This window comes from Ursus maritimus, unplaced genomic scaffold, assembly GCF_017311325.1.
Source record: "Ursus maritimus isolate PB19 unplaced genomic scaffold, ASM1731132v1 scaffold_1, whole genome shotgun sequence".
Classification (NCBI taxonomy): domain Eukaryota; kingdom Metazoa; phylum Chordata; class Mammalia; order Carnivora; family Ursidae; genus Ursus; species Ursus maritimus.
Genome location: NW_024423343.1, coordinates 59,602,135 through 59,617,095, shown reverse-complemented (window position 1 = coordinate 59,617,095; position 14,961 = coordinate 59,602,135). Strand labels below are relative to the sequence as shown.

At 39.7% G+C, this 14,961-nt stretch overlaps 1 pseudogene; it reads left to right on the top strand.

Annotated features, from left to right (window-relative positions):
• The first annotated feature begins 333 nt into the window (after nucleotides 1-333).
• Nucleotides 334-460, top strand: LOC121099924 (annotated as a pseudogene).
• Nucleotides 461-14,961: the final 14,501 nt, after the last annotated feature.

The following is a 14,961-nucleotide window of genomic DNA, read 5'->3' as shown; positions in this document are numbered from 1 at the left end:
GACAGGAAACAATTCCCAGTACCCTTGAAGAAGACCCTTGAAGAAGGTGCTGTCGTATGTTACTGATTCTAAGATGCACATTTTTTTCCACCTGAGATCAGATGCAGCAAAAAAATACCGCAGGCGCACTTGCCCCTACACGCAAAAAATGCGCTCGCCGGTGCTCAGCTGCCACTTCAGTTAGGTGCCACGTCAGTACCACAGGAATTGAGATTTATTGTTGTTAAAATAGCTTCAGAATGATTCCACTGTGCTATGAATTTAAATGAAAAGTTACTGTACGTGCAGGAAGGCTCAGAAACAGAGCCCTCGTAATATGCGATTTAACAAAATGATGACTGTGCTCGCTTTGTACTAAAATTGGAACGAGACAGAGAAGATTAGCATGGCCTATGCTAATGACAGGCAAGGATGTCATGGCAAGGATGACAGGCAAATTCGTGAAGCGTTCCATATTTAAAAAAAAATTCTGACTCATAAGTCGAAAAGAGCGCTTTCATTAAACATAAAATAAAATTCTAGTTGCTAAGAAAGCATGGGCCAGAGTTCAGTGGGCAGCATTTTTTTCTTTGTGGCACATAAAAGAATGGTTCATTTTATAATTAAAATTTTCTCAGATTTGATGAAATGTACATCTTAAAGCTCAAGAAGGAAGGTTATAAAATAGCTACCTTGAAATTTTCCACAGTATTCCAGATCTTCCATTTTCGGCAGAACCAAGTTCTATCTACATTTGTATTTAATTTTTAAACTCCTCTCATTTTTTAAACTTAAGTACATTTATTTTGAAAGAAAAAGTATACTCTTGTGAAACGAAGGTTTTACTGTGGTAGTTGAGTGGTTTAAATATGAATTACAATTAATCCATAACTATTAAGCTGAAAAAAACATGTTTGACCATTTACTATCTAAAATCATCTTGCTGGGGCCCCTGGCTGGCTCAGTCCATGGAGCGTGCAATGCTTGATCCCGGGATCATGAGTTCAAGCCCCAGGTTGGGTGTAAAGATTACTTAAAAATAAAATCTTTAAAAATAAATAAAATCAGCTTACAATAGAATGCAGGCAGGTGCAGAATCCCGTGGGGGAAACCCCACATTTAGGTGAGGTCCAACCTGCTCAGATCTGTCACTTCCTTCTAGCCACTAAGCCATTTTCACTATTTCCAGATTCTTTATTTGCATTTGCTTTCAAGAAATTCACACTGAAAAATCCTTCCCAAACTGAAATCAGAGAGCTACCAGCAATTTAGCGTTTGACTTCCCAGCACCCATTAATTCCCATGTTCATTTTTGTTAATCAGGAATGGAAAGTTCGATGCCCTACTTTGGCTGTGATGACTGACCCTCTAAGGTTGCTGGACACTTTGTCATGAGTTCTTACCAATATTTTGATACAATGATTGTGGAACTTTGGGAGAGGGGTCCGATTTTAGCCTAGGGAGATCATTTTTCAAGACCAATACTTGTCCTTCATTTACTTTCAATGTGTAAACCCAATCATAGGTCTTCTTTGACTCAACAGAGCATCACTTTCACATATGGGCAGGACTCTTGTATCAACAAGATGAGGAAATTCTGTTTATCAGCAAGTGACACTTTCCCCACTTTGCACTTCCTATTATGGCTGTTAAGTTTTCAGGGTCCTATCACAAAGAAAACTTCATTAACTTTTAACTATTTTTGAAATTCATTGGCTCCAATACAGAGTGAAGCTGGCAGGTGCCAGAGGGTTAGAGTTGCAGAAATTAATTAACAAAGAGTGTAAGCTCTTATTAGTCAATGCTTTTTGCTATCTTCCTTTTTTTTTTGTTTGTTTGTTTGTTTCATTTAACCACTTCAGAGTGGGTCTCAGACCCTTCATGCTGGAGGCAGCGGAAATGTTAGAGCTGAACGTCCAAGACACAAGAAATTGAAGTTGCGGGCCTTGGCCAGGAGCAGAGTGCTTGGCTTGTTTTGTGCTATATTCCAGCTATATCACCATCGGGTCTGGATTTAGAAAACCCACAGATCAGTTGGTTCCCAAATCATGTCCAACTGGTGTCTATGTTTAGTTGATTCCAGATAGAAGTTGACACTTAGAAGCTTGACTGGAATCCCTCTGCATGGCAGCCTGTTAAAATTAGATTTCAGTGGCCCATGGAAGTCCTCTTCTCTGTGAAGGTATGGCCCTTTGCTGGCAGTCTTTAAACATCAAACCAGTTAGAAACTATTGCTGTGGATTCTACTATTAAGTCCACGTCTGTTACAATTTCTCTTGTAGAAAGTACCCTCCTGATGTGGAAGAGTAGTGCTCTCCAGCATTGCTAAAGGCAGTATAAATTGGTACAATCTTTCTTTCTTTCCAGTCTTTCTGGAAAGCAAAATAGCCATAGCCATAAGATGTCATCAAATGCACATACAATTTGAGCAAGATTTCCACAACTGTTTTGTCCAAGGAAATAGTAAGAAATGTGGGCAAAGACTTCTCAACAAGGAAGTTCATTGCACCATTAATTATATACCTAAATATCCCAAACGCTTGAATAATATACAGCCAGAAGGACGTCATAGAATATTTGATACAGAAAAATGCTTACCTTATATTGTGAAGTTAAAGAACCATGTCCCAGACCTAAATAGTATTATTCTAATTTTAATATTTTATATAGTTATAGCAGTTTATGAGGGGCAGAATTACAATGTACTTTTATTTTCATCCCTATATGTTTCTGTGTTTTTCAAATTTTCTGCCTTGAATGACCACCACTCTTATAATCTGAGAAGGAACATGAAAGGCTTTAGAAAACAAAAGAAAGCAAGCCCCTCCTTGAGGCATAGCATAATTGTTGAAATTAAAAGTTTATCAAAATCAAGGCCTTATTATACTTCCTGAAAGTTCAGAAAAAGGAAACTATGATTTGCTAAGGACTTGTCATGTATGAAGTACTGTGCCCGGCCCTTTTTACATATATTATTCCACTTCATCACCACAACAGTCCTGTAAGGCATGTCCTATTGTCTTTAGCCTTAGGTGAGGTGGCAAATACACAGACACTTAAGTAGCTTAATTAGCTCAGACAGCTATTAAATGACAGAGGCAGAATTCAGAGCCAGGTCTTATTCATCTGTTTATTCATCAGCTTATCCATATATACACATGCACGTAATTATTAGGATGGCTAAATAGTTCTGAAATATGAAAAATAGAGAATAATATAACAAGCATAGAGATTAACATTAAAAATATCCATATATTCATCATCCAGCTTAAGAAATTAAGAATTTCCGACACAGAGGATGCGGCCTGTGTACTTATCCCCAGTGCCATTCTATTTTCTTCCATTGAGAAGTAACCATCTTTGGGTGCCTGGGTGGCTCAGTCAGTTAAGCGTCTTGTCTTCAGTTCAGTTCATGATCCCGGGTCCTGGGATCGAGTCCCACATTGGGCTCCCTGCTCAGTGGAGAGCCTGCTTCTCCCTCTGCCTGTGGCTCCCCCTGCTTGTGCTCTTTCTCTCTCTCTGACAAATAAATAAAATCTTTTTAAAAAGAGAGAGAGAAAGAGAAGTAACCATTATCCTGAGTATGGAGTTTATTATTCCTATGCAAATTATTGTTCCTTTGCTACATATGTTGGTATCCATAAACTAGACTGAATCAGTTACTGTCCAGTCAGGAAAATAGGAATCACTCTATGTACTACACACAAAGATTTAATACTGAGAATTACAGAGGTATAGAAATGGCTGGAGAAGCAAATGAGATAGTGTTAATTTTATCCATTTGCCTCCCCAGATCAATTCTCCATCTTTTTTGGTACTCAGGAAACCGAGCCATATAGACTGCCTCACTGTACTCTCTTGACTTCTGACTTCTGGTTGGTTTTGGCCCGTGGGAACTACTGGCAAGAGGTTGAGGGGAAGAGGAAAATGAGATCAGAGGAGCTTCCTTCTTGTTGGGTTGCTAGCACATTGGCACCACGGCTGCTGAAATAGCCACCGATAACTACCGAAATGCTCCTTTCAAGTCACCTCCTACTCTTGCTGCTGCTGCCATTGCTGAAAGTACAACCGGAACAGAGAGGAAAGTGGCTTCTCCCTTTCTTCCGCTTTCTAATCTCCTGTCAACGCTTTGCACTGGCAACACCTAACCAGAGCCTGTGACATGGAGTTCACAGGTTGCCAACCCCTTGCAATACAGGAGAGTGTACAGAAAGGGTGGAGTGGGGTGGAGAGCCAACAACACATAAGCCACAGGAGGGCACAGTATTGTTTGCATTTTTAAAACTCTGTGTGGATAATGTCATGCTATATGTATCCTTGCTTTTTCGTTTAACCTTATCCTTTTGAGCTCTGTCCATGTTGATACATGTGGCCCTAGTTCATTCATTTTAACTGCAACATTGTATTCAATAATGGTATTTCCGTAAGGGAACTGGTGAAGATAGAAACATGGACATTACTGGCATTAGAATAAGAGAGATATAAAGATAATATGTGGCAAACTACAAACAGCAGGTAAAATTAGATTAAAGGAAAACATTTCTAAAAGCTTTTCATTCCTTCATTCACCACAGATGCATTGAGCTTCTACCATGTCCTAGGTATTGTGCTTGACACAAAGGACAGAAAATTGAGTATGACCTCGTCTCCTGCTCTCCAGCTGCTGATGCAGAGACAATTAGATACACGACTTTCATCAAGGTAATAAGTACTGTGATAGAGTTATGACTACGGTGCTATAGAGGCACAGAGCTTGATAAATAGAAAAAAGAAATTACAGAGCAATTTCAGTTATAGAGATTTAAAATTTCTAAGTAAAATACAGTATTGCAAATGAAATTCAGTATAGTGAAAAAATGATACCATGACCAAAACAATGCAAAATGCTTCAACATTTAAAAAAACTTATAATAAGTTAAATGAGAAAAGTCATGGATGAAATGGAAATATGTCAAAGAGTCATTTGAAAAAAATTTTGCAGCTTCTCCTAATAAAAACTTGAAGTAACATTAGCAGGATTCCATCTCAACATAATAAAGGTTAGTTAGCAAAAACTAAAAACAAACATCATGTTAAATTGTTTACTACATTTCCACATAAAGCAGGAGTAAGATACCACTAGCAATCATCTTGTTTTAGAAACCTTAGATAATACAGCACATTTTAAAAAATTAAAATTAGGCATTGTAACAAGTATCAAATTGTGAACTATGATATTACTATTAAAATAGAAATGTCATATATATATATATATATATATATATGATTTATTTATTTGAGAGAGAGAGAGAGGGCATGTGCACGCACATCTTGGGGAGGGGCAGAGAGAGAGAATCCTCAAGCAAACTCCCCACTGAGTGTGGAGCCCAACACAGGGCTCCATCCCAGGACCCTGAGGACCCTGAGATCATGAGCTGAGCAGAAAATCAAGAGTCAGAACGTTCAATCAACTGAGCCACCCAGGCACCCCCGTCCATGATATATTATTAAACGAAAGGAGAAGGGAAAACAAATCGCAGAGTCCTGTGTATGTGCCCTTGCAGTGGGGGGGGACAGGGAAGAACAAACAAGGTGTTTGTACACAGGTGTGCATCCGTTTGTATGTGGCGAGGGAAAGAAGTGGAACTATACATACCAAACTCAACATTGGTTATCTCAGAGGAGTAGAGTTAGAGTAAGAGTTAGTGGACTTTTTATTGTTTTAATTATATGTCTTTGTATTATTTTAAAATCACTCACTTGTGGTACAGCCACTCTGGAAAACAGTGTGGAGGTCCCTTAAAAAGTTAAAAATTGAGCTACCCTATGATCCAGCCATTGCACTACTGGGTATTTACCCCAAAGATACAGACGTAGTGAAGAGAAGGGCCATATGCACCCCAATGTTCATAGCAGCAATGTCCACAATAGCTAAATCGTGGAAGGAGCCGAGATGCCCTTCAACAGATGACTGGATTAAGAAGTTGTGGTCCATATATACAATGGAATATTACTCAGCTATCAGAAAGAACGAGTTCTCAACATTTGCTACAACATGGACAGCACTGGAGGAGATAATGCTAAGTGAAATAAGTCAAGCAGAGAAAGACAACTATCATATGATTTCTCTCATCTATGGAACATAAGAACTAGGATGATCAGTAGGGGAAGAAAGGGATAAAGAAAGGGGGGGGTAATCAGAAGGGGGAATGAAACATGAGAGACTATGGACTATGAGAAACAAACTGAGGACTTCAGAGGGGAGGGGGGTGGGGGAATGGGATAGACCGGTGATGGGTAGTAAGGAGGGCACGTATTGCATGGTGCACTGGGTGTTATACACAACTAATGAATCATCGAGCCTTACATCGGAAACCGGGGATGTACTGTATGGTGACTAACATAATATAATAAAAAATCATTAAAAAAAAATAATAAAATAAAATCACTCACTTGGATCATCTAATTGTTAATCAGATGGTTAAGGAAGCCTCCTGTAGTGATGCTTGAGCTCGGTTTGAAAGATGAGCAGCGCTCACTGAAGAAAGAATCAGTAAAGAGGGCTGCTCTCGGCAGGGAACAGCAAGAGCAAAGATGGCACATGTGAGTCATCTGCACCATCACCGGACTCTGACCTGGATGGGTTACATGCAGGATGGTGGGTCCTAACAAAAGAGTAGGGATCAAATTCAGCAAGTTCTGATCTCCTTTAGTGTCATAGCTGAAAGAAAGACACTAAAGGTAACCTCCCCAAAGAAGCTGATGGCCTGACAACATTCCTTTATGATCAAACATTCTCTTCATGATCAAAGAGAAGCCCTAAGCACTTCTGCTGAGATCGCAGTTTCCTGATCGGTCTCCAGGAGGGAAGGCCTGAGTTAAGCTGTGTGTATGTGTGTGTGTAGGGGATGTTCACGATTAGGGATGACGGGAACATTTCCATTCTTTTCCACCAGCTAGGACATTCTTTCCTTTCTTGCATTTTTAATTTTTCTTCTTTGTCACTCACTCTCTCCCCAGCTTTTCTCTCACTTCCCCCCAGATACCGTGTGGCTGCACCATGAACATTTCCACCGTAGGTGGTCAAGCAATCCCTTTGCTCTGCGGTTATGTCATTGAGCCCCGTACCAGGAAAAGCCTCCTTGGGGAGACCTCACTGTGGATTTCAAAGTTCAGTTCCCAGACATGTTCACAGCAAAGACACAATAGACCCTTCAGCAGTTCTTACCCTATTCTGTGACCCTGCCCTAGCTAACCCAGGGTCTACCCCATCAGTACCTCCTTAGATATGTAGCTGGGGTGCAGGGGTGCAAGAGCACCTGGCTTTAGGGGTCCCAAGCAGACCAGGTTTGGCCACGTGCTGCTGACAAAATCCAAAGACAGAGATGAGTAGTGGTAAAACAAGAAAGGAATTTATTTCAGTGAGGCCAACACCAGGAAGACAGCAGACTCATGTCTCAAAGACTGTCTCCTAAGTGCTGAAAAAACCTCCTAGATTTATATAAGGAAAATGTGGGACAAAGGTCAGTGGGTACGTGCAGGTGGGCAGTAAAGGTCAGGTTGATCCTTCTCTTGGGGTCAGTCATGTGAGGTCTTGCTGATATCAGGTCAGGTGTTAGTGCTTGAGGGGTTAGTTTCAGTTCCACCTCGCATGCTTTGCCCACAGGGTCCTTCGACTGAGTTAAGAGCTGGAAAGAAGAACTTAGTCACGTAGAAAGTATAGATTGAGGTCACAGTGGAAGTAGTTGAAGTTCTCTTTCAGATACACCCTTCACCCAGCATCTACCTGCTCTGACCCCACTGGACACTAGCAACTCTTTCTAAAAGGCAAGCACCACTGACTTTAGAAAATGTTCCCATCCATACCTGTCAAAGAGCCAGGTACTAGGGTGGACTCTTTATTGTTTTTTTTTTTTTCATTTGAGAAGCCCTTGAATGCTTTTATAGTAGTTTTGCTTTGGTCTTGCTTTGCTTTGGTATATTTTTATAAATGTATTATGAAAACACAAAGCATTTTTTATAATTTTTGGGGGACGGGGGAGAAAGCATGTGTGTGGGCTGGGGTGGGGGAGGGGCAGAGGGAGAGAGAATCCTAAGCAGGCTCCATGGAGCCTGACACAGGGGTCGATCTCACGACCCTGATATCATGACCTGAGTGGAAATCAAGAGTTGGATGCTTAATCCACTGAGCCACCCAGGTGCCCCAACACAAAGTATTTTTTAAATGACATTTGAGCAGGTGCACATGAAGGCCCCAGGATGGGGATGGCTGTGCAATACCACTGTCAATCTCCCTCCATGCCCCTTGTCACTTTTTAGAAGGCAAAGAAGGAACTCACCGCTTAAGCTAACCCATTCCTTTCTCTAAGCCCAAACTCCTAGGATATGCTCACCCTATAGACTCAGGTATATTTGGAAAGAATACATGTCTTTGGTTTTAACAGGAAGAGTATCCTCTTCAAAGAATATAGTAGCATGAGAACTCATTGATTTTCTCTAACCGAACTGAACTTTCTTACTGAAAGAAATTTTCCTCCAAAATAGGGCTGGGGAAGCACTTTCTGGCTGACTAACAGAGACACATCCCCAAAGACAGGGTCTAGGGTAATGGTGGGGGTGTCCTAAGGAACATGATATCCTTGGCTCATGACGGAAGGTACTGGCTGGGGACTCAAACTCCCTGGGGGCGTGGACCCTCCTGTCCCAGCTTAGACAACTCTAGCCCTCAAAGCCTGCTTGATTGGTTGCACAAGGTGGCACTCAGAGTCAGAGGGAGACCCTTTATAGAGTGCTCTGCCCTGAGGGCTCTCAACAACTTCTGCTCCCCCCACTTACATGCCCCTATGCTAGTGTTGCTTTCTTTTCTCTTTCTGCTCCCTACCTGTCCCCAATATTCTAATCCTTCATGTTATTACACAGAAAAATTCACCTCTCCCAAGTTTCCCATACCGCTACCCACACACCCAAACTCATCCTGATTTGGAAAGACATAGAGGCATAACCGAACCTCTTATGGAGACCCATCTGAAATTATATATAGCAATACATTTGGCTCATTTTGAATCTCACTTCCTCTATGATTTTTCCTCTCTACTTTCTGTCTTTTCACCAAAATCTCTATTGGCCTCTCAGTACTTTTTATTCGAAAACATGTATTTCGTAGAAGAATTTTAATTTTCTAATAAAACAGTCTTAGTCAAAAAGTCCAACCGTTATGTTATAAAGTATATTCCTGCACAGTTAGATTCATGTGAGATGGAAATGCATATGCCTGTAGCCAAGCTGATACTTTAATCAGGAGTTATAATCAATTCCCTTCCCTCACTCCCATGCCCCTGCAAGGACTGCTATGTTTTCTGTCCCTATAATTTTGCTTTATCCAGAATGACCTACAGCATGTAGCCTTTGAAGTCTGGCTTCTTTCTCTTAACATAATGCTCTTGAGATCCATCTATGTTGTAGCCATAGTTCTCTTTTATTTCTGAGTAACATGCCATCGTTTGGATACACCACAGTTTATTCATCAGTTGATGGGCATTGGGTTGTTTCCAGTCTTGGTATTACAAATTAAGCTGTTGTAAACATTTGTCTATAGGTTTTTGCATGTTCATTTTCTGTAAGCATGTATCTTCTGTAAACATCTAGGAGTGAGATCCCTGGATCATATGGTGTTGGTTTGACTTCATAAGAAACCGCCACACTGTTCTCCAGGGTAGCTGTACTACTTTGCGTTTCCACCAGGAAAGTTTCAGCATTCAAGTTATTTGCATCCTTGCTGGTGCCTCGTATTGTCAGCTCTTATTATTTCGGCTACTGAAATTTCAGATAGTGGCACCTCACTGTGATTTTAGTTTTCACTCCCTGAAGCTTATGATGTTAAACATCTTCTCCTGTCCCTATGTGTCATCCATATATCTTTTTGTGTGTGAAATGCCTGTTGAGTCCTTTTTGTCCATTTAAAAAATTGAGCTGTTTTGGGGTGCCTGGGTGGCTCAGTTGGTTAAGCGTCCGAGTCTTGATTTTGGCTCAGGTCATGATCTCAGGGTTGTGAGACCGAGCCCTGCATCACGCTCCACACTAGGCCTGGAGCCTGCTTAGGATTCTCTCTCCCTCTCCCTCTGCCCATCGCCCCCACTAAAAAAAAATTTTAAAAAATAGAGTTGTTTTGTCATTATTGAGTTATGAGAATCCTTTATATATTGTCTATATATTTATTAGATATGTGTTTTACAGATATTTTCTTCTACTGCATGGCTATCTTTCCTTTTTCTTAGTAATTGTCTTTTGCAGAGTTAAAATTTTTAACTTTGATGAAATGTTATATGCCAGTTTTTCTTTTATGGTTTATATTTTTTGTGTCCTATATAAAAAAATCTTTTCCTATGTTTTCTTCTAGAAGCCTAAATATTTTAAGTTTTGCATTTAGGTGTATTATCTATTTGGGGTTAATTTTTGTATATGATATGAGGTGTGGGTTGAGATTTCTTTTTTTTCTTTTTAATATGGGTGTCCAATTGTTCTAGCACCATTAGATAAAAAGACTATCCTTTCTTCATTGAATTGCCTGAGTACCTTTGCCAAAAATCAGTTAACCTTATACATGTCTATACCGTTGATCTGTGTGTCTATCCTGTAGCCAATATCAACATGACTTGATTACTAAAGCTATATAGTAAGCGCCTCACGAGCCCTTCCCTAGTCCCAACGTTACATATCAGTTAGTCTAAGTCAAGCCTGGTAATTCTATTCCCTCTGTCAGAGTCTGATTTAGGCATGAGGTTATGATACAACCTTGGTGGATAAAGAGAAAGTGTTCTGGATGGCTTCTAAGGAAGGGTTCCTTGGTCTTAAAAAAGATACAAAGCCAAAAATGTATTCTCTTCTCTTACACGGTCACATGACAATGTGATGTGTGGAGCTACTATTGCCATCCTGTTTTCATGTGTGAAAAGCTACGAGAAGCAGAGAGGTCACCCTCCCTATGCCCTGACATCATTGAGACCATGAGTTAACCAATTCTGGAATTTCACTGTTTCCAAACTTCTTGTTATGTGAAATAATAAAATTACCTCAATTTATAAGCCACTTTTAGTTGGTTAATGTTACCTGTCTCTGAAAGCATTCTATTACAGCCCACACTGAAGGCAATATATAGGAGAACAGACTTTGCTGAAAACACAATAAGAGACAAGGAAGACAGGATTAAGAAAAGCAAGAAAAATGAAACAGATGAACAGAGATAAAGAGGATTAGAGAGAAAAATTATAGAGATAGAAAATAGCCAAGGAATATCTAAACATATAGACATTTAGTATCCCTAATAATGAGAACCAAAATATTGAATCTGAACATATATTTGAATAAGTAGAAGAAAAATTAACTAATAAAGACAGATACCACATAACCATTAGCCAAATGGAGGATTATTTCCTGTTCGAAGATAGACTCAACATCATAAAGCTGTCAGTTCTCTCTAAATAATAAGTGTAACAAGATCCCATAAAAACACTAAGACTTTTTTTTTAACTGAGCAAATTGATTTGTCTAGTTCAGGGGTCAGCAAACTGTGGCCTATGGGGCAAGTCCAGTGCATCCTGCTTTTGTAAATAAAGTTTTACTAGAACACAGCCATACCCACTCAATTACTTATTGTTAATTGCTGCTCTCACTATATACAATGGCAGAGTTAAATAATTGCCGTGGAGATGTAGGGGCTGCAAAGCCAAAGTATTTGCTATCTAGTCTTTTACAGAAAAGTTTGCTGGTCCTTGATTCTATTTTGGAAGCATATGAGAGTTTGATTTCACAGGTCCGCAGCTGGAATGCAATTTGACTAAGGATGACTATCTCACCCACATGTTATTTAAGTGTCATGGGGGGAAAAGAATTTGTCTTCACATGAAACAGCTATCCCGTTGGGATAATTTCCGGGGGGAATGAGGAATAATGTGTAATCAAGCCCTTTGTAAGTCCCTGAAAGCACATTGTGATCTTTGCACAGAGACTGTCAACAATCACCCCTAACATCACTGTACACATTTTGCTTTAACGACATGATTTACATTGTCCCATGATCCAGAGCAGGGGCAAGGAGAAAGAAATTACCTGGGATGGCAAGATTGGTTTCTCTCTATCACCTTGGACCATGCACAACTCCACCAACCTCTTCTACATTCTGAGGGAGTAATTTGGAGCAACTCAAGAATTTCCATCTCTCCACAATATCAAGGGGGAAAAAAACCCCATCAGGCAAGGAAAGCAGGTATCAGAAAGTCAATATTGTTCTAACTACACAACTAACTGGTCCTACCAGCACCTTTTATCTTCAAAGGGTCAACAGGTAATAATTAACCTAAGCACTCATTCCCTGAAGTTAGAGACCCACAAAGTTGCAGGAAAGACTCAGCTGCTAGGAGACAGTTGAAAGAGGTAGACCTGGGAAAGCTATTTAAGCAGGTTCTTTTGTCTGAACAAACAAACCTCACCAAAAAACAGGCTACCTTGAGAAATAGAGGTTATAGTTAAGAATACATGTGGCAGTAAAGGTGATGGAAATCTCAAATGTAAGACCATTAGTACATTTTGGGCCTTATTACTGAGTTTACTTGCTGGGAAGATCATACCCAGCTCTAGAGATTCTCTTTGACAAAGATGCAGAGACAATTCAGTGGAGAAAGGATAGTCGTTTCAACATAAGGTGCTGGGACATTTGGATTGCATACACACACAAAAAGTGAGCCTCAACATAACCTCGTGTAACTCAAAATGGATTACAGACCTAGATGTAGAATGTAAAACTATAAAGCTTCTGGAAGAAAACATAGCAGAAAATCTGTGTGACCTCGGGTTTGGTGATAAGATTTTAGAAAAAATACCAAAAGTGCAATATATAAAAAAATAGATAAATTGGACTTTATACAAATTATAAATGTGATTGATACTGTTAAGAGAATGAAAAAACAAATCAAAACGTGAGTGTAAGTCACATATTTGGCAAGGATTCATATCCAGAACATATAAAGAACCCTTAAAACTCGACAGTATGAAAATAAATAACCCAATTTCAAAATGGGCAAAATATATGAACAGACACTTTGCCAAAGAAGATGTATGGATGGTATATAAGTATATGAACAGATGTTCAATAGCATATGTCATTAGGGAAATGCAAATTAAAACCATAATGAGATACTATTGCATAACTAGTAGAATGTTTAAAATCCCAAAACTGACGATACCAGATGCTGGCGAGAATGCAGAGCAATAGGAATGCATGTTCATTGCTGGTGGGAATGCGAAATAGTGCAGACACTTTGGAAGACAGTTTAGCAGATTCTTATGAAGTTAAACATAAACCTACCTTGCAACCCAGCAAATCCACTCCTAGGTATTTAATACGTGAATGTTTATAGCACCTTTATTGATACCTGTCAAAAACTGGAAGCAACCATGATACCCTTTAACAAATAAAGGGAAAACAAATCATGGTACATCCATACAATGGACTACTCTTCAGGAATAAAAAGGAATGAGTTACGGACACACACAGCGTGCACGGATCTTACATGCATTTTGCTAAGTGAAAAAAGCCAGACCAAAAGATCTACGTATTACGTAATTCTGTTCATATGACATTCCGGGAAAGCCAAAACTATAAGGTTGGGAAACAGATTAGTGGTTGCCAGGGGTTAAAAGAAGGGGAAGTGGTTCATCACGAAGGGGACACACAAGGAAATTTTTAGGGTGATGGAAATGTTCTGTATGGTAGTAGGGAGATAGATGCATACATTTGTAAAAACCCATAGAACTGTACATCACAAAGAGTGAATTATAATATGTACAAATTAAAAGAATCAACCAGGGGCACCTGGGTGGCTCAGTCAGTTGAGCGTCTTCCTTCGGCTCAGGTTATGATCCCAGGGTCCTGAGATGGAGTCCCACATTGGGCTTCCTGCTCTGTGGGGAGCCTGCTTCTTCCTCCCCTCCCTGCTCGTGTTCTCTCTCACTATCTCTGTCTCTCACTCTCAAGTAAATAAATAAATAAAATCTTGAAAGAAAGAAAGATCAACCAGAATGTCAGGGATCCCTGGGATGGAATGTGGACTGGAACTAATGAATCTAACTGTATTGCACAAGTGAAGATTGTATATATCTGACATATATATATGTATATCTTCATATATCACACTGAAGAGGATAGAGGGGAAAATGCAGTTGACCTAAATGACTTTGGAAAATTGTGTTTTGACTGGAAACCATAAAGCTAAAGATAGAGGGGCGCGTGGGTGGCTCAGTTGGGTAAGCATCTGACCCGTGGTTTCGGCTCAGGTCATGATCTAATGGGTCACAGGATCTAGCCCGCTGTTGGGCTCCATGCTCAGGGGGGCATCTGCTTGGAGATTCTCTCCTCCTGCCCCTCCCCTCACTCACACGCCTGCACACACTCTCTCTCAAATAAATAAAGCTAAAGACAGAAAATTATATAAATATGGTACTCTAGCTGATAAATTTGCTTCTTATAGGAGTACATATTAACAATTTAGAAAGTATTTTATGTATATACTATACTTATTTGAAAAAATAAGTATGTAATAGTAGATAATGAGAGATAAGTTTCTCACTGTCAGAGAAAGAAGTTACAAATAAGCAAAAGGAAAATGCTAAAATGAATCCTGTGGGGTTCAATTAGACTCAGAGATGGTATGAAGTTACCTTTAGTTTAATATATACACAGGTAGGTATAGAAATAATTATAGATGTGTGTATATACATAGATCAATATATATTCATGTTTCCTAGCTTTGTCTGCTGAGAATGTCTAAAAGCAGTGACCTTTCGATAGCAACGAGGACACCCAGAGCCCAGATCTTAGTTTCTAAATGTCATTCTCTGATTAAAGGAAGCTGGGCTTCTTGGAGGAATGGCTGATTCTAGGACTGGAACAGAAAAAAATAGAAGATGACCCTGGAGTATTTTGTAGTGCCCGAAAGTCCAGAAATATTC